This window comes from Thunnus maccoyii, chromosome 23 (genome assembly GCF_910596095.1).
Source record: "Thunnus maccoyii chromosome 23, fThuMac1.1, whole genome shotgun sequence".
Taxonomy (NCBI): Eukaryota; Metazoa; Chordata; class Actinopteri; order Scombriformes; family Scombridae; genus Thunnus; species Thunnus maccoyii.
In genome coordinates, this window is record NC_056555.1 from 17180118 (window position 1) to 17198680 (window position 18563).

Sequence of the window (18563 nt, forward strand, 5' to 3'; positions counted from 1 at the left end):
CTTGTGTAAGTTGCATATTGAACCAGGATTGGCTCCAAATTAATTGAGATGTCGTAAATCATGCTCATAGGCCCGCCCTTTGATTTTCATTGAGCTCATAGAAACTTTCCACTTTCAGAAGATGAATGTGAAAACAGCTTTCTAGTGTCAAACTGTGCACAGTGAAGCTCAAACATCCGACTGTAGGAACAAGAAGAAAAACATATTTTTGAGTGGAGGGGAACTAAAAGGTAAAGTAGAAATACTGGCATCTAAAAATACTCCGTTACAAGTAGAAGTGCTGAATTCAAAATGTTATTCAAGTAAAAGTACAGAAGTATTATCAGCAAAAAGTACTTGAAGAGGACAAGTTCTCATTATGCAGGCTGGGTTCTTTTAGAGTTTTATATTATTATAGTATATTAAATTGTTTGTTTTTATCACTAACAAATACACATAAGAGCAATTTAATGTTTATTGTTGTGTGTATTTTCAAAACTTTGGGTAGATTAATTGAATTAGTAGCCTACTGCATCACATTATATACATGTATCTCATGTTTTTTTATACTAATGATTACACACTTTATTTATATAGCACCGTGCACACAAAGTGCATTTAAAAAAGAGAGGAGCAGACAATTTAAACACCAGTTAGAATATTAAAATATATCATGTAAAATCTTAACCTGAGCAATAACTAGTAACTACAAGTGGCAAATAAATGTAGTGGAGTAAAAAGTACAATATTTCCTTCTGAAATGTAATGGAGTAGAAGTACAAAGTAGCATAAAATCGAAATACTTAAGTGATGTACAAGTATAAGTAACCTAACTCTAAAGTACAAGTACCTCTGATTTGTATTTAATTTGTACACCTTTAGGTAGACCTCACCTTCTGGTTTAAACTTTAGATATTTCTGCATATTTATTGACATTTTATGTATTATTTCAACTCAATAGCCTATGTAATACAATTATTGTACATTTGAGCTTTTTGTGTGCAATTTATTTTTATATAGTACTACTACAAAGATGATGAAATGGATGTCAGATTCTGTTCCTGATGAAGTTTGGAATAAAAAATAGATGCCTCTGCATGATATTTCGGCTAATAACAGAAATCGATTTAGAAATAAAGGTCACACAGCTAGTTTGTGCAGAATGAGTATGATAATAGTAATGATAACATTAATAATAATAAACATCATCATCATCCTTATGCAAGTTCACAACATGTTAAATTTAGTTGAACTAATTAATTATAACCCATCTAGTAACAATGATAAAAACATATGATTATAATAAATAAGCTATTGCTGGTGAGATTAAAAAATGGGCTTATGTGGATAATCTTACTTTATTAAGTAAGATTCAAACTGAATCTGAGAAAATAAAAAGCAACTGCTTCATTATGAAAAAATAGCAGAACATAGAAACAAAAATAGAGAGGAAAAGGAAAACTTATAATTAAATGTAATAAATATGAGACATGTGGATATACAAATTGCTGTTGAAAGAAATGACATGCAAATGCTCGAAAAGACACAAGTAGAAACATTAGCTGCAGCAATAGCGCTCATACATGAAATACTAATCAATCAATATCTACAGTTGGTTAATGATACCATCAGTTGTAAACAGATGTAGAAATTGTGGGACCACTTGAAAAACTATTGCTCATGCCCTCATATCCACAATTTGTAAATAAAATATGTTATCTGATAGAATAGAATAGAAAAAGAGCACCTTTATTGTCATTGCACAGCAGTACAACGAAATTGAAGGTGCAACTTCCTGAAAGGTGCTAGATAATAACAAGGAAGTAAATAGAACTACAAGGAAGAAATAAGTAAAAAAAACTCTTGAATATTCACAATACATATATACACCTCAGGTATATATTGTACATTCACACATCCATACTTGCCTGCTGCATATGTACATACTAACTACTAGTTCCTCGCATACATATCAAGTAATCCAGATCTGGAGAATATATCTCCAGCTGTAAATACAATAAAACACATCACAACATGTGTGCAAGATCTCTTGAAATACCTACCTGTTATCAGATGTGCACAACAGCAGATGTGAAAGTTTTTATGAACTGCATGTAAGTTAAATCACTACATCAATCTGCAATAAAAATAGCAGAACTGATAATGCTGAAGAGACATTTAATATTAACTTGTCTGAAAGCAGAGTTAGACTAACAAAAATGCAACTGTGTCACTGGTTTGCAAATCATACACTGCTTACATGAAGTTTATGGTACAAATCAACACTTTATCTGCTATTAGGCCTAAATATCTCCAACCCAGATGGTGTGACACATGTGAAGAATATGCAATAAAATGAAGACTGAAAGCAGGAAAATGACAATGATGAATTGTCAAAAGGCTAGCAAGCTAACTGTGAGTAACGGTGCAGTAATGTGAATCTGTGCGCTGGACAGAAAAGATAATTACAAGCATGCATCATGAAGTTTAGTAGAGTCCTTGCACACATGCATGCATAAAACATTTTGAGTTGTTCAGTTGCTGCTAGTTCAAGTTGAATTGAAAGTGCGGAGACATTTCTCATTCAGCTAACATTTCACTCCGTTCATTTCTTCACAGCTAAAAATGTGCTTTTCCTCATTCAACCTTTTGTGATTTTTACCACTTTACTCACAAGACTGACATAAACTAGACTTAAAGTGAGTCAATAAACGTCAGGAACAGCAACAATGTTTGAATTTAGCCGAGGAGTTAGCTTGCAACTAGCTGGACTATTAGCCAGTTATCTCCTAACTAGCTATGTTAACTGATTAGCTGTAGCGGTCAAAATGTAGGCTACTAACCAACATATGTGATGTTATTGCGCGTTTTTGGGAGTCTCGGCCTCTATTTATTTGTAAAACTTCTATTTATTTTTCAGTGGAGACTTTTAATTGTTTCTCAGCCAATGTTATGACACATATCCTGCTCCACAATTGCAACATGGCTGTAAATTCCTTCTCTTGTATGTGAATTCAGGGTTCAAAATAGCCACATAAATATCTGTTACTGTGTGACAACCGTTGTTGAGAGTCAGTACACTATCTCTGTAAAACCATTGGTGTTTTTAATCAGGTCATAGTCCTGCCACATGAGCTGGAGTCCATGGGACACAGTGTGATGCTGCAGACAGACATCCTTATAGCAAAGGGTGTGGACGGCATGTTGATCTCTTTCCAGAGAAAACTTTTCCATAAAGGAAGTCCTTTGGCATGGTGGCATGCCAAAGGATGAAAGTATGAGGATGGACATGCAAATCTGCAGAGAGTGCTTGTGGTGTCTCCAGGATGTCTAAAATTATTTGTTATTTTGTCCTTCTAAGACAGGATCTCATCTGTTAAAAAAAAAAAATTTAAAAAAAAAGGATTATAAGAGAAGAGGAAGTCATGAGGTTGTTGACTCCCTATCACTTTTGATCTCTGAAGGCCATTTCAGTTCTGTGTTCCTCTGTGCAGCTGGTAGTGCTAAAGTCCTTATCAAAGATTTCATAACGTGCAAACAAATCTTCCAAATCTAAATGAGCTGTTTCCGATCATATTTACAGTTAGAACAAAAACATTGAGTCGAGCTGAATGACAGGAGCTGAACTGACCACTTCTCACATGCAAGGACACCACAAACTTCCCCCTCTGCAGTCGCCACCAAAGAGCTGAATGAGATATGGAGTTTCATTGAGAAAAAAAAAAGAGCACTGTGGAGCTATTATGAGAGCAGACTGTGAAGTGAGAGTGGGAACTGTCTCTAAGGGAATGTCAAGGTTAGTAAGATTAGTTCTACTTCAAAGGGGGGGGGGGGGGGGGGGGGGTGTATGTTTGAGAGGATTCATCTTAGAATTGAGATTTCATGTCGGAGGGTTATCCTTTTGTCTGTGCACGGAGGGGCTGACAAATCCCTCGGACAGTGTTTTTGTCCAAAGGGGGTCTCTCCCAAGAGGCCAAAGAAGCCTACCATACCAGACATTCAAAGCCTGACACTTGAGGGAAACAGAGGTGTTAGACAGATAAAGCAGCCTTACCCTGTTGCTGCTGTTTGTGCATGTGTCCTATGATAACACATGTCAGCCGCTATCACACACTCCGGGCTGCACAGAGGTAACAGAGAGCGGCCAAAGCCCTGGGAAAACGTGGAGGAGCGTGAAATCACCTTGATCCAAAGATTCCTGCTGCATACCAGTCCACTGAACCCACCAGAGCACAGGGGCCCGGAGATGGGCAGACTGCCACAGATCAAGAGAAAGAGACAAAGAAAAGAGAGAAAAGGTGGAGGGTGATAGTCAAGATCTTTAATCCTGGAGATTGTTTTGAAGCTTAACATCATCTTATGTATTTCCTGTGCAAGATCAAGTAAGTCGTTCCATGAGGGAGGCCTCTCTCTCGGATATAAACACAGGATTTACTTTTACATGCCAGTTTCAGGGCCAAGCTTGATTACAGGTTGCCCATGTGCTCTGAGTCAAGCTGGCTGTCTGGGTTTACTGACAGTAGAGAAGAGGATGCTATGGCTGGAATGCTGTGGTGTGAACAGTGGTGAACACTCCTCCCAGCGCTGAGTGATAGCTGTAGCTCAGCCAGGGAGCAGATAAAGTGGTCTCTGTCTGTCACATGGTTGCATACTATATGCTTTCACATCAACTGATTACACCCCCGCTGGAAGTGGACTAAACACCCGTTCCAAAACATGAAAAGTAGGCAACATAAATGTTCATGGGTAGTCGCATGTTCTTGCTCTTTCACATGCTATTCCTGTCATGCTATCAGCGGCGTGGAGCTCGCCTCTATCGCGAGTGTCACACATCAAAGCTGTCCCATCACTGCCACTCGTTGCAGAGTGGCTGAGGGGGGAAAGTGGGAAAGAAGGTGCTTTCCAGGAAAAGTTCAGCAACTCAACATGCAGGATTGGAAAAATAACTGTTTGTAGCTGCGTTGCTCCCAACAGTTGCTGTGGTTTTCTCTACCCGGCACCTCATAATTATATTTTTTTGGATGTGTAAATCCCACTTCCTTAATACTTGTGTAAGTCCCACCATCAGTCCTTAGATTGTGATTGGAAGCCCTGTGCTGCAACCAGCTAATTTGCACTCAACTACGCAGTGAGATTAGAAAACAAATGGAGCGTCGTCAAATCAGTGCAGGAAAAAGAGGGTGTTTCCCACACTGTGCCTTTGGAATGTTTTGGCTAAACTGAAAGCCGTCATTCAAACTAAAATGCCAACATTTGAGGAGACAATGATGGGACAGATAGCAACATCCGGGTCTGGTCTTTAGTCTGGGTCTTGGAACACAAGAGGGTTTCTTTTCTACAGTTTGGGCCTCGGTCACTGCTGAATCTCCCCCCTCCTCCATTAAGTCTGTATACAAGTCTGACGTCCGGCAGCTTGCATCCCTCACTCCTACCAGAGCCTCCGAGAACATTGCCCTATTCTCCACCGTGCACTCAGGAGGAATAGCAGACAGAGGAGGGGAGAGGAAGAGGGTACACTTTAAACAAAAGCGGTTCTATGAGGTGCCAGAACAAGGCATTTATGCTTGAACTGCAGAATGCTTTACAATGCTGTAAAGACCCCTTGAGAAACACTAGATCCCCTCGTCTCATTTTAGATCTACTCGATCCAATATCCTACCCAAAGTGTTTGAAGAACACTCATTTTTTATGTGCAAGCAGTGGGCAGGGACACTTAGCACAAAGGGGAAGCCTGGATTAAGTCATAAGCAGCAAGCGACATAGGTTGGATTTTAAGTGGATGAGATCACGTCCTCTCCATTTGGCAGTGAAAAAAACTTCATGTCTAGAAGGAATAACTTAGATATGTGGATAAGATGAGCTTTGAGCTTGTCCTATACCTCCTTGTATGCCAGACAAGCAGAAAAAACAGAGCCTGCATGCATGTAAAGTAATGTTCACGGTATGAGAGCATGGCATGCATCTGCAAAAGAGAGTGATGTTCTTCATGTGAGCATACAGTTAGATTTCTGACTGTTATATAACTCTGCTGTGGGGGCCCCCTTGTTCTGTTCCAGCAGTTGACTCTGAAGTTCCCCCAGCTTTCCTGCTCATTTGCTTCACAGCACACAGATGTCTCAGGGCGGTGCAGAGGACAGGGGGGGACTGGGCTGAGGCCAAGAGGCAGCGGCTGCCTGTCACAAGTGAACAAGTGTGTGTGGTCAGAGATTAGGGAAGGAAGGACACAAACAAAAATTCCGGCGGAGGAGCTCCTGTGGCAGCTGTGGTTTTCTGAGTGCGAAGGATGCTGGACAACTGGAGCGAGCTGATTGGCCGCCGAGGACGTGGTGGGTGTGTCCTGGCAGTGGCCAACTTCCTCTGTGTGATCTTAAATGAGAAGAGTGACAATTCATCAGGGACAGGATGTCCAATAGGAAGACAGATCCCAGGGGTAGACAGAGGGCCTTGCAGCTGGCCACTCAATGACCTTGGATCAAACAAAAGTTAGTCTTTCTCTGTCTGTCCTTCTCTCAAACACTCTCCTTGCCCATAGAAAAATGGGGCATTAATCAGCAGCAGAGGACTGAGCAGTTTCCAGTAAGTCATTTTGTGTAAGTTTATTTTAAGGCAATGGGCCTCACTGTTCCACAAATAACATTGCTTTCTTCGTCCATTCACTTCCCTTCCACTGTGCAACATTTCCACTCCTGCACACTTACATTTCCCTCCTGACAGAGAGGAGGAAATGGGGGGCCTCACAATGTGAACGAAAGCTCTTTGAAAGTAGCTCCAGTGAGGCGATATGCTCCTTATAAATGGCGAGCAGGGAAGGATTCAGGGGCGGACTGTTGGGGCCTGGACTGTCTGGGAGCTGCCTGGTGTTTTCCTGTGTGTGATGCATGCTAACCCTGGGCCCCCTTGACTTCAGCAGCGGCATAAAGAGGCCTCTGTAAGGCTGAGTCAGCTCCAGCCTTAATTCACCTCATTGGTCTCATTGCTTGATTAAATTCAGCAGGGAGACTCAGAAGGCCCCTATTTCCCCTAAAACGTCTCATGAATTCAAACAGAAGGACGGAAATCAACCTGTTATCAGCATGAGAGTTGGAGCCTGCCACAACAATGGTTCTCGTGTATTGCAAACAGAAAAACACGCCATGAATTGTAGCCAGACCAAACACATCGATATACACTGATAAGTATTGTCAGTTTAATAGATTTAAGTGGGAGTGGGAAATATTGTTTCTGTGAGGTAACTCTTGCTGTAATGACATTGTTTTAAAATTGAAACCATTCTAGCACTCTTGGCTGACTATTTTCATTGCAAAACCCACTACATTTATCCAATTAAGCATAGAAGACAAAGGCAGAGCATGTGAAATGCAGGAAACAAAGCCTATAGCATTATATGGTCCTGAAATGACCACTTCACTTCAACCACAAAGCAATTGTTCGGTCTATCTCTGGGTTGCATTGAGCTTACCACCATAGCTAGCGACACAAACAAACAAACACTTGGGGTGATGGTGAAATTCAATGTTTCCTCCCACTTATTGTGTAATTTAGCAAGAAAAACCAAGACAAACAGTGGCATACCAGGCCTATCTACAGGAAATGCCATGATACAGAATGAATTAGCGTGGTGATGGTGAAGGGTGGATGACAATATCATTCTTCTGTGGTCCCCTGACATGCTGCCTGGCTTTGATCTCCATCATGGCTGGGAGGATTCAGTGGAGCAGAGAGGCCAACCTGCTTGGTGGCGCCCAGACCCCTAGCTTGGGTCTGTATCCACCAGGGCGTTCCTGTCTCTGACCATGCCAAGGGATTTAACATAGTGGGCAACATTACTGAAATCATCTCATCTCTAACTCGTGCATGTGCAGGAATATGATACACAACACAGTAATTACCATATCCTCTGATATAAAGATTAAATCTACGTTCTTTCCAAGCTCCTCTTACAAATTACACAGCTAGAGGAATCGTTTGACATTTTGTGAAACACGTTTATTCGCTTTCTTGCCGTGAGCTAGATGAGCAGATTGATACCACTCTCATATCTGTTATAAATATGAAGCTGGAGTCAAGAGACAGTTAGCTTAGCTTAGCATAAAGACTGGAAATAGTGGGAAGCAGCTAGGCTGGCTCTGACCCCCTGTAAGACCATTAATTATACAACATGATACAGATAATGGGTTAATCAGTGAGCTTTAGAGGAGCTGGTAGGTGGATTTTGTTAACCTTGGACAGAGCCAGGCTAGCTGTTTCCCCCTGTTTCCAGTCTTTATGCTAAGCTAAGCTAACCAGCTGTTGGCTGCAGCTCAAAGTGGGATCAATCTTCTCATCTAACTCTTGGCAAGAAAGCAAATAGGCATATTTCCCAAAATGCCTATCTATTCCTTTAATAAATGTAATTTTTCTCTTGGACTTTGTCATCCTGAAATAGTTTCTCCACTGTTTCCTCGTGTCTTTTTCCCTTTACTCATTACTTTGGGTGCAGCCCTTTTTAGATCAGTGAGCTCAAAATCCAGTTGAACAGGCTGAGCTTTAGTTTAGACACAGAAAGAGAGCAAAAATTACTTCCACCCCAGACAAAACCAGTTGAAATCAAAACCCAGAGATTAGTCTTAATCAAATAACAAGCTTGCAGAACCAGATACCAGGGCTTTGTTACCAAGCTAAGAGCCCCCCGAGCTATGAGAGGTGGATGAGACTGATCATGATACGACATGCTACACGCACACAAAATCATTTCACACTCCTGGAAACATGACATTTGATCCAACTAAACATTCCCACAAGGGCTGCCTTGTGTAGCAGTATATCAGGCCTGTTAATAATAGTTACCGCCCAGGAGAAAAGCTTTTCCTCCTTGCCTCAAGTCAACTAAGAGAAACTCATCAGTTCTTCCCACCGAAAGTCTGGGAGGAACAGGGCTTATTCTGATAGTTGTTCAGATGTCAGTGATGGGCCGGCCTACGCTGGGAAAGAAGGAGGTTCACAGTGCGGCCTGAAGCTACGATGGTCCGGTTGATCATAGGCCACTGCTTCCCAGGACCGAGGCCTCGTCCCAGGGGAGCCCCGCTAAAGTTCCAGCTATATCGCTTTGCAACATCAGCACTGTCCATATTGAGAATAAATCCCATCATAGTGACCAATAAACTGCATGTACGTAGAAGATGTTTATCACATGCATGCAAGAAATCTTTATTAGATACCTGTACACTTTCAAACAAGGATGCATATAGTGTTGGATACTGTAAATAACTACAATATATCCTATAATAACATCCAATGGGATCTGATATTTGTGCAAAAACTTTGCTTTTCAATGTCACCATTAAATTTATTCTCATGGAAATCAAGGTGGGGGTGGGGGGCTGGCTGCTTCCCTGACAACCTAGGATGTCTTTGTTTCCGAACCTTATGTAATCATTGATAACAGGAAGTAGTGAGGCATATGTTATGGTTGGAGCCACGGCCAGAGCTCAAGCCCTTGGTCAGGATTCCCACTGTCACTGAGGAAATGAAAGCACAGGGAGGCTCTCTTTATGGTTAGCCCATGAAGACATAAATACTCACTGGTAGAAGCAAGACTTTCAGTCAGACTGCAGAAAAACTGATGACTGGGCAAAGAGTGAATTGCACAAGATGAAATAGTCTTATAGAAGAGAGCTCCAAAAGCTGCACAAAGCTGGTGAGACACACAATGCAGCATTGGGTTCATTCTCTTGAGTTGACCTGGTAAAAAAGCAAACATTCTTGAGGAATGTGTGAAATGTGAAGCGTGGGAGGAGAAGTTTGACACATGTGTTTGCTAGACATGAAAAGTTGCCAGGGCTTTCAAGGTGCGGCTCCTCTCTCCACCCTTTGCAGTCACGGCTGTCAAATTGATATGTGCTCTCAAATGTGAAGGGGACTGTATATGTTTGCAGTCTGTAGGGTGCTCTGAGTTGAGTCTGCCGTTAATACAGTTACAGTGACAGTGGATGTAATTCCCACATTGCATTCAAGAACTGACCCTTTCCCACATCTCCTACATCTGTGCCAGGTAGCAGACGTTGCTGTCAAACATCCGCAGGACAAGGACGCAAATTGATAAGAAAAAGTCAACCAGCGAGGTTCAAGGGCAACATTGCTATGGGAGAAAGAATGAGGCAGGCATTTTTCAAGGCAGACAAACAGAAAATGAAGTGAACTAACAGGCTAGTGAAGAGAAAGCAGCTGAGGACCGCAGACTATGCGGTTCAACAGAGAGGAACAACAAAGGTATCAATGGCCGACAACAGCTGGGCCTGCTTCCTCCAGAGAGTGGCTTTTGATGGATGGGAAACATGATATAGACTTTTCCACTGTGCAACCACACAACAGCCTACATGACATTTGATATTTCAGTGCACATGTCCAGTCTGGACTAATCGTCTTGACATGACACACGGAAACGTTTGAATCTAAATTGTGCGGAGGACACGTGTCATTCTTGTCCAAGTTGTGAAATGTGCTTCTTTCTCATCTTACAGATAAGAGGCACAAATATATGGCATTCAGCTAGTTGAGAGAGTATGCACAAGAGGGAGAAAGTGATAACACATTCCCTTATGCTATAATCATTTCCTCCCTCCGGCACAGTTTCTGTCTCAACAGCTAGCTCACCAGCTGAGAGACAGAGAGGATGTACTGGGAAATGTGCATCAGCAGCAGCAAAAAAAATGAAAAATAGGCTACATGGGAACTTTTTCCAAGCCATGACCAGCTCTCTGAGTTGAGTTTACACTCCCACCTGTCCATTCAAAATTAGCTTTCTGTCCTCAGGTGACTTATGATAGGAACTGAAAGTGAAAGGCTAAGTCATTTTTAACATAGTAAATTGTTTCACACCATCAAAACCATAACAGTTCTCCCCAGAGCTGAGAGGCTTATCAATACACTTAGGGACTTCAAAGACAGTGAAATAGAAATAAAAATTCCAATAAATCTTGTTACCCTTTTCAGTTATCTCTTATTATATGCCAAATATGTGGCAAAAAAAATAATTTCTGAGTGTTTTTATATCAAAATTCCTGTCTTATCTCCTCGTTTGGGGTGTAGCTCATGGGTGGTATTTGCTATTTCATCTATTTTTCCCTCATCACCCTTCTGATCTAACAATGTGGGTGAGGGAGATGTGGGTTGAGGCAAATAGTTCTTGATTGCTTAGTATCGCACACCCACTTTTGAGCGATTCAATCTAATCAGAAGGATTTTATTTAAATCCCTCTTGTAACTGGTATGTCACATTACAGAAGCAAAAGACGCCTAACTGCTGTTTCACTGCAACTTTAAACACAACTTGTATGATGTTCTTGTCACCGAAAGATAAATAGAAAAAGGGGCTTTAATGTTGCAGTACAGTGAGAGCGACTTGTGACTTTCGGCTCACACATCACCAATCTCATCTTTCAGGCTGTAAGATTTTGAATGCTGTTAAACATACAGCAAATTTATTTTTATCTTGTTGTGGTAACAACACCTACACCGAGTTATTGCACTTCACAGCTTCACAGCTCAGTGCAGTACCTGACAGAGCACTGAGAGTGAAAGCATTCAAAGAATCACTCCAGTGAGAGCAGCACAGCTACTCTGACAGTTTTGCTCAGTCAGCCATTTTCGCCCACAGACGCTGAGTTGCATCTCAGCCCCGACAGGAACTCTGATGTTCTCACCACCGACAAGCTGTGACCTTCCGTTCACAACTGTTCACAACCCATTTATCTGTCACTGATATGGGGAAACAACAATGGGCGACAGACAGGTAGACGGGCACGTGCCAACATGCTGAGCACTGCACCCTCTTTTGACATAGCAGGAACGAATGTTTTCCCACAGAAGGCTTTAGACACCAAACGTGTTCTCACAACTGTTCTTTTAGATGATAACAGAGAGGTTTATGTAATCCTCCGCCTATGTAATCAGAAGATCAGCACACCTTGATTTTTTTTTTTTTGTACAACCACCACATAGCAGGAAACATGGTGGCATGACTGAGCAGCCTCTATAAAAGATAAAGACTGTGCTTTATTAGAACAGAGGTATCCAGCATCTCTGCCCGACCCATGTGTTCAGTGTGAGAGTGGCCACGGGGTAGAACCAGGACTCATTCACAGATCCACTGCAACCAATTAGGCTTTACTCACGTTGCCACATCAAATAGATGCTTAAAAACCTAATGAGATTAGTTGTTTTTGCATGTTATTGTCCTGCTGATGGGATTTTTGTCTACAAGACGCACATCTGAACCTGCAGAGGTTTAATCTTATTTCCAGATGTTTCATCCTCTGGCCATTATTCACATGTGCTAGGGCTTTCAGAATAATGCCCGGTGGAGCTTTACATCTTCTATCATAAGTAATTCATCTGCATTACGAGGCATGTGAATTTCTTTCGAACTGAGAAATTGCGCACTGATTTTTAATATTGCGAACAATCACTGGCTGTGGCTCTGCAGCAGCCCAGAGGTGCAGCAGTTCAGTCTCACTGTAATGGAACTTTGTGTGGGCTGAGAGCTCATTGACGTTGGCTCTTGCAAACCTTCCACATGAAAATGCTTTTGCAATGTCATATCATAGAGAAAAGGCGCAGTTATCCAGCCGTCTACAGCAGTGGGTTGTACAACAGATCAAACAGGCTGGCCTGGGGCGCATTATATCAGATTTCATTTGAGTTGAGGCCCTTCATTCATTTCTGACATTTACAGTTGGATCGGTGCACCCCTCTTTGAGGCCTCTTGGCTCTCCGTCTGCACTGAGGCCCCACCAGCCACTCTGGAAAAACCCAGTGCATCTGACTTGCATTGCCTGGCTCCACTTGTGTGTTCTGTTTGGCCCGTGCCGCTGGAGGAGGAGAGTGGGCCAATTACCAGCCGCCGCTCCGAGACCAATATGATGTCATCCTCCCGCTCCACCATAACAGGCTGCAGATGAGAGGGGCAGGGCCTCTCAGCAGCCTTATTCACTTAACAAAAAGCAGGAAAGCATAAAAAAAATCAAAATGGTATTGAATATCCGTGAACATTAACATTTTTCTTCATCTAAACTCACTTATTATCCATTAAAGTGGTCCCTAATGCATCGCAGCCTGTTAGGAGCGCAACAGGCTGCAGATAGCGAGGATAATAGCCCACTGTTTATCTCATGAGTGAGAGCACCTTGTTTGAATAAGACTGATAACAGCCCATGAGAAAACAGTGGGAATGTCATTGTGTTTTAAGGCCTGTGCATTTTATAGACGTGAGGCGGAAGTGAGGTTTTTGGAGGCAGAACCTTCCGTATGTTATCGTGACCCAAAAAAATCACCTGTGCAATATAATTCGCTGTGCCCTTTGCATTCGCAGCGACACTCCCTCATTCCTTGAAAAGCCACAGTCAGCCAACTGTGTCCTCACATATCAAAGGAGAGAGACTTCAACAGTGACGCTGCGAGTGGTGGAACAAACACTGAAATACACCGAGATACGGGCACATGCACTCATTCACACTCAAAACACACTCTCACAAAACTCTTGAGACTGCTTAAGTGCTATCCCAGAAGGCCTTGCATTTCCTAGGAAGTCTTGAAGCCACATCAGAGAATCCGAAGGGGCCTGTGGGCTGCAACAGATCTCCTCTCATTTCCCCATGCACTCCATCTCCAACGCCCCACAACCACACACTGCATATAGACTCTGGATATGATTTACAGTCAGAGGTGATAGCAAGCTGCAGCCCAGAGTATAAACAAATGGCAGCTTTAACTGTTTAGGTGTGCTGAGTTGTGATTTTTATCTTCATGTGAAAAAGATCAGGTCAGACAAAACCTTTGAGGAAAAGGGCATCGTCAGCTGCCAGCATTCACTCATCTGTAGCGAGAGACATTGTTTACAGGTAAAGCAAGCTGCAAGTTATGTCTGAAATGTGGAAAATTACTGGATAAGACACTGATGCTTTTCATACTTAACAATACTCAGGAAGTCTTTCTGTTTGACAGCAGATCTACTGTTGATCTGATCACTATAATCTGCAAGATGAGATCTGTGTTGGATTATTATTGTTTATTCTTTGTGTATACATTCAGAAATATACTGTAGCTTTACTCTGTGTGGTTGATATGATGATGACGGGAGGAAGAGTTCATTCCCATTTCAATTTGTGATACAAAAGAATTATCTGTAGTCTTTAAACATGCAATAACTAATTTTTTTGGCTACTATGGGGCAGCAGAAACAATACTGACATACTATTTATCACCTCTTAAGTTGATATGGTGAACATGTTGGCCAACAGTTTCCTATTTACACATCCTGCAGATATGGAGAAACATTAGTATTTATTCGGGGACGTGTTTTAAGCTGATGAATTTAAGTCCAATATTCACTAAATTTGCAATATTTGCTCTCCACCTCTTCCCACAGGCAAAATTTGCTGCTAAATGCTCCACTGTGTTTACCAGCTAGTCGCTAACTGTGTCTGTCTGCTGTTTGGTGCTGAGCAGATAGTGGTATTAGAGCTTTTTCACTGAAAAAGCTGCCTGCAGTGGCCAAAAACAACACTATGAGAGCAGAGAGAATGAACCAAAACATGTTGTGCGCCAGAAAACCAAAATAATCAGTTGAAATACTCTATAGAGCTCTGTAGTCTGAGGAGAACTGCAGAGTCAGGTGATAGATCTCTGTTTACCACCATGTTTATCGACTTCTTTAATATAACACAAAGTCATTTGATGCATTGTTATGTCAAAACATTGATTATAGCTACTTGTATGGAAGATCCAGCCTGCAAAATGTCTCAACTCTCACGTGAAAAAAGTACCTGACACTCATCTCACGGTCTTTCTTTTCCCCACAGGTGAAGATGCATTATCAATAATATCTGTTGGTATTTGTTGTGGGAGAGTGAAAAGGCTTGGACAGTAAATTCCTCTCTAAATCTTCACAAGCCGCGGTTCAGATACGGCTCAGGGGAGGGTGGGTGATGTGAGGTCAGGCACTTAACCTCAGCATGTGGTGGTAAAGGAATGGACTTCATACCTTTACAAATTAAAAAAAAACACTTGTGACGTAATAATTTATGATTAATGAACAATGAGGAAAGATGTCTTTTGATTTTCAGCTGAGAGAGTAGGGGTTTACGATTAGTCAATTAATCGATTGGTCAAATGCAAAAGAATGAATAGGCAATTATTTTCATAATAAAATAGTTTTTGACATTTTCTAAGCAAAAATATCAAATAATTGCTGGATCCAGCTTCTCAAATGGGAGGATTTGATGCTTTTCTGAAAATGAATATCTCTCGGATACAGATTTTTTGTTGTATAAAACAAGACATTTGAAGATGTCACCTCAAGCTCTAGGAAATTATATTTTATTTAATTAAATTATTATGTAATTATTATACTTCAGACATTTTATAGACAAAATGATTAATTAATTCATTCATTCGTTGCAGCCCTGTTTACAACATGACAACATCCATCCAAGTTCAGCCACGGACCTTTGTTGCAGGGGTCAGGATCCCCAAAATGGGTCCCTATAATGATGGGTTCCCAGATGATTAAAGAACATTTTAATTTAATTTTTAGGTTTTTGTTCTTGTGATATAGTGCATACTTTACCAAATCCTTTAAAATCCTTAAATGAAACAATCTGAGAAAAAAATATCTATTTCTGGCTCACAAGTAGCTTCATTTTAAGGGTCCACAAGCCAAAAAAGTTGGGAAACGCTGCTTTATTGCACCTCATCTCTTTACTGTCCACTATCAAATAAAGGCAAATAAAGCCAGGAACCAGCATGTCAGGTTTGAGGTGATAAGGACCAGATCTTCCACCGAGACATCCAATCGAAGCTCTGAATGTATGACTTAACTGTCTGTACACAAGATAAACAGAAGATATACTGTAGGTATCCAGAGTCCGATCATCCTCTTTCATGAGGGCTGCCTCCTCTCTGTAAGAGGACCTCTACCTTGTCAATGTGTCTTTGGGTCTGTGTCATAGAGACTGTGTGAGCTATGCCTCGCTTCGCATTCCTCTGCCATCCAACCTCTGTCCAGGCTGGACTTTCCCACAGAACCCTAAACCCTGTGAATGAGAGTAGGCCTTTGTTTCAGGCATTTTTCATCCTGATCCCAGCAACTTCCCCATGGTGGAATGCAACAGGAATGCCAGCGCCAGCTACCTGGCATTAGAGAGTCTTTGTGCGGAAATAGGAGAGGCTGAAGGAGAGAGCAGGTCAAAGAGGTTTGACAATGGATAGCTCACTTCTCAAGGTGCCCAGCCCACATTACAGAGTGAGCGAAAAGCAGAACTCAGGTCGAGTCTCTTAAACATGGCAAGGTGCACCAAGAAGACGGGAGAGAAGTGAAAAAAACACATTGTTTGTCTCCCGTCACAAGTTTTGCACCTACTGTACAAATCATTAACCTGCGCGCTGATGTAGCAACTGATTGGCATGCATACACAAGCACAGCCGAAATGTGTGTCTGCAGCAGTTAACAGGTTGTTGTGAGCTTATCACTAGCTGAGAGCTGGACCGGTGAGGCAGCGGTTAGCCTCAAGGTGCAATTCCATTCATTCCTGTATACTGAGAGACCGGCAGAGAGGGATTTTAATTTAATGGACGCCATGTGAAGATGAGGATTTATTATATAACTATCTGGTTGTGCTTAGATGAATTTTCTCCCAAAGTCACAACAAGAGTTGATTATCGCTTTGTGTTTTGAGTGGCAATCATTTTCTAAAACTGATGCAAAGCTTCTGATAAATGCACCAAAATTAAAAAAACAATATATCACATACTGGTGGTGGAATGTAACTAAGTACATTTACTCAAGTACTATATTTAAGTACAATTTTTAAGGTAATTTAGTAATTTATTTTCATTTTATGCTACTTTATACTTCCACTCAACTCCATTTCAGAGGGAAATATTGTACTTTTTTACTCCATTATATTTATTTGACAGCTTTCGTTATGTTTCAGCTAGTTTGAATTACTTTATATACAGTTAGTTTAGACCAGTGGTTCCCAACCTAGGGGTCAGGTCCCTCCAAAAGGTCACTAGATAAATCTGAGGGGTCGTGAGATGATTAATGGGAGAGGAAAGAAGAAAAAATAAAGTTCTGACACACAAATGTCTTCGGACTTTTTCTCTAATCTTTGATTTTTGGTGAAATATTGGATCATTTGAACATTTACTGAAATTAAACCATGTGAGAAGTTTAGAGGGAAAAATCACTATTTGTTGGAGCTGTTAAGAACTCATAGACATCTGAAATGTGACCCCGACTACACACTGCTTTTTGTAAGACATCAAAAACCAAAAAGGTTGGAAACCACTTCCCTCTGAAATGTAGTGGAGTGGAAGTATAAAGTAGCATCAAATGGAAATCCTCGAGTAAAGTATAAGTACTTGTAAGTAGTTGTACTTAAGAACAGTATGAGTAAATGCACTTAGTTACTTTCCACCACTGGCATTAACAATGTACTTTGTTAAATGTGTTTAATAAACAGTATATTACAGCCCAATTTTCCGAAAAAGTAGTGCTTTTACCTTAGTACTTTCAGTCAATTTAGCTGATAATACCTCTATACTTTTACTTAAGTAGGATTTTAAACGCGGGACCTTTATTTGCAGTTAAGTATTTTTACATTGTAGTATTGATACTTCTTCCACCTCTGACGGGTGGTACTAGTGGAGGGGCCACCAGCGTGGAGGTGTACGAACATGGTGGAGTACATGTTAGAGCAGGAGCTGGCTTTGAGGCAGGAAGCTCAGAGAATGACAGACACTTTACCTGAGCCCGTCAGTAAAGCCATTTCACTGGTAACCTGAGTGGCTCGGCTCCTGAGACGGCGGCTGATCTAACCTGGATCCTGACTCTGATGATAAGGAGCTGAGATAAGGTGCTGACTGAAGGGTAATGACAGAACTATGAAGACAAGGGTAGGGCATAAGGTCATATATCCCTACATGTCATGACCACAATTACCAAGGGGCCTCAGTTCACCTTCTGTGAGAACCTGCTGCCTCTTGGGAGAAAGTCAACTTATTTTCTGTTCAGCCAAATCATAATAAACATAAATTACCTGAAAAATGACTGAGACTGAATATCATTAGTCACTAAGTAGCAGTGTCACTTGCCATTTTGAGTCAACTCAAATGAAAATGAATCAACCCCAACTGCAGCTCGGGTCCAAACCAAACCAGACCAAATTTGAAGCACTTTTTCTTTGCTGCTCGCTTATAGCAGTTTGACTGTTCAACATCCTTTTTCCTAGAAAACTCAGCAGATGTTCTATTTATTACACTCAGACTGCCAAGAATCTCGGGGAGGACAAGTGAACACGTGAAGAGAGGCAAACTTTGTGTCAAACCAGACTCCCTTTCTCCCCTTATGCAAGGAAATTTTATGAACTCACTGGGGAAAGATAAAGCTTTTTCCTCGACACGACCACTAATACTACAAATTCCACTGAAATCATTGCAGTATACTGTATATTCACAGAGCAATGTAGGGTGAATTAGAGTAATGTGGGACATTTTTTGCAATTGGCACTTAAGCAATGTATTTCAACATGAGGCCAACACATTAC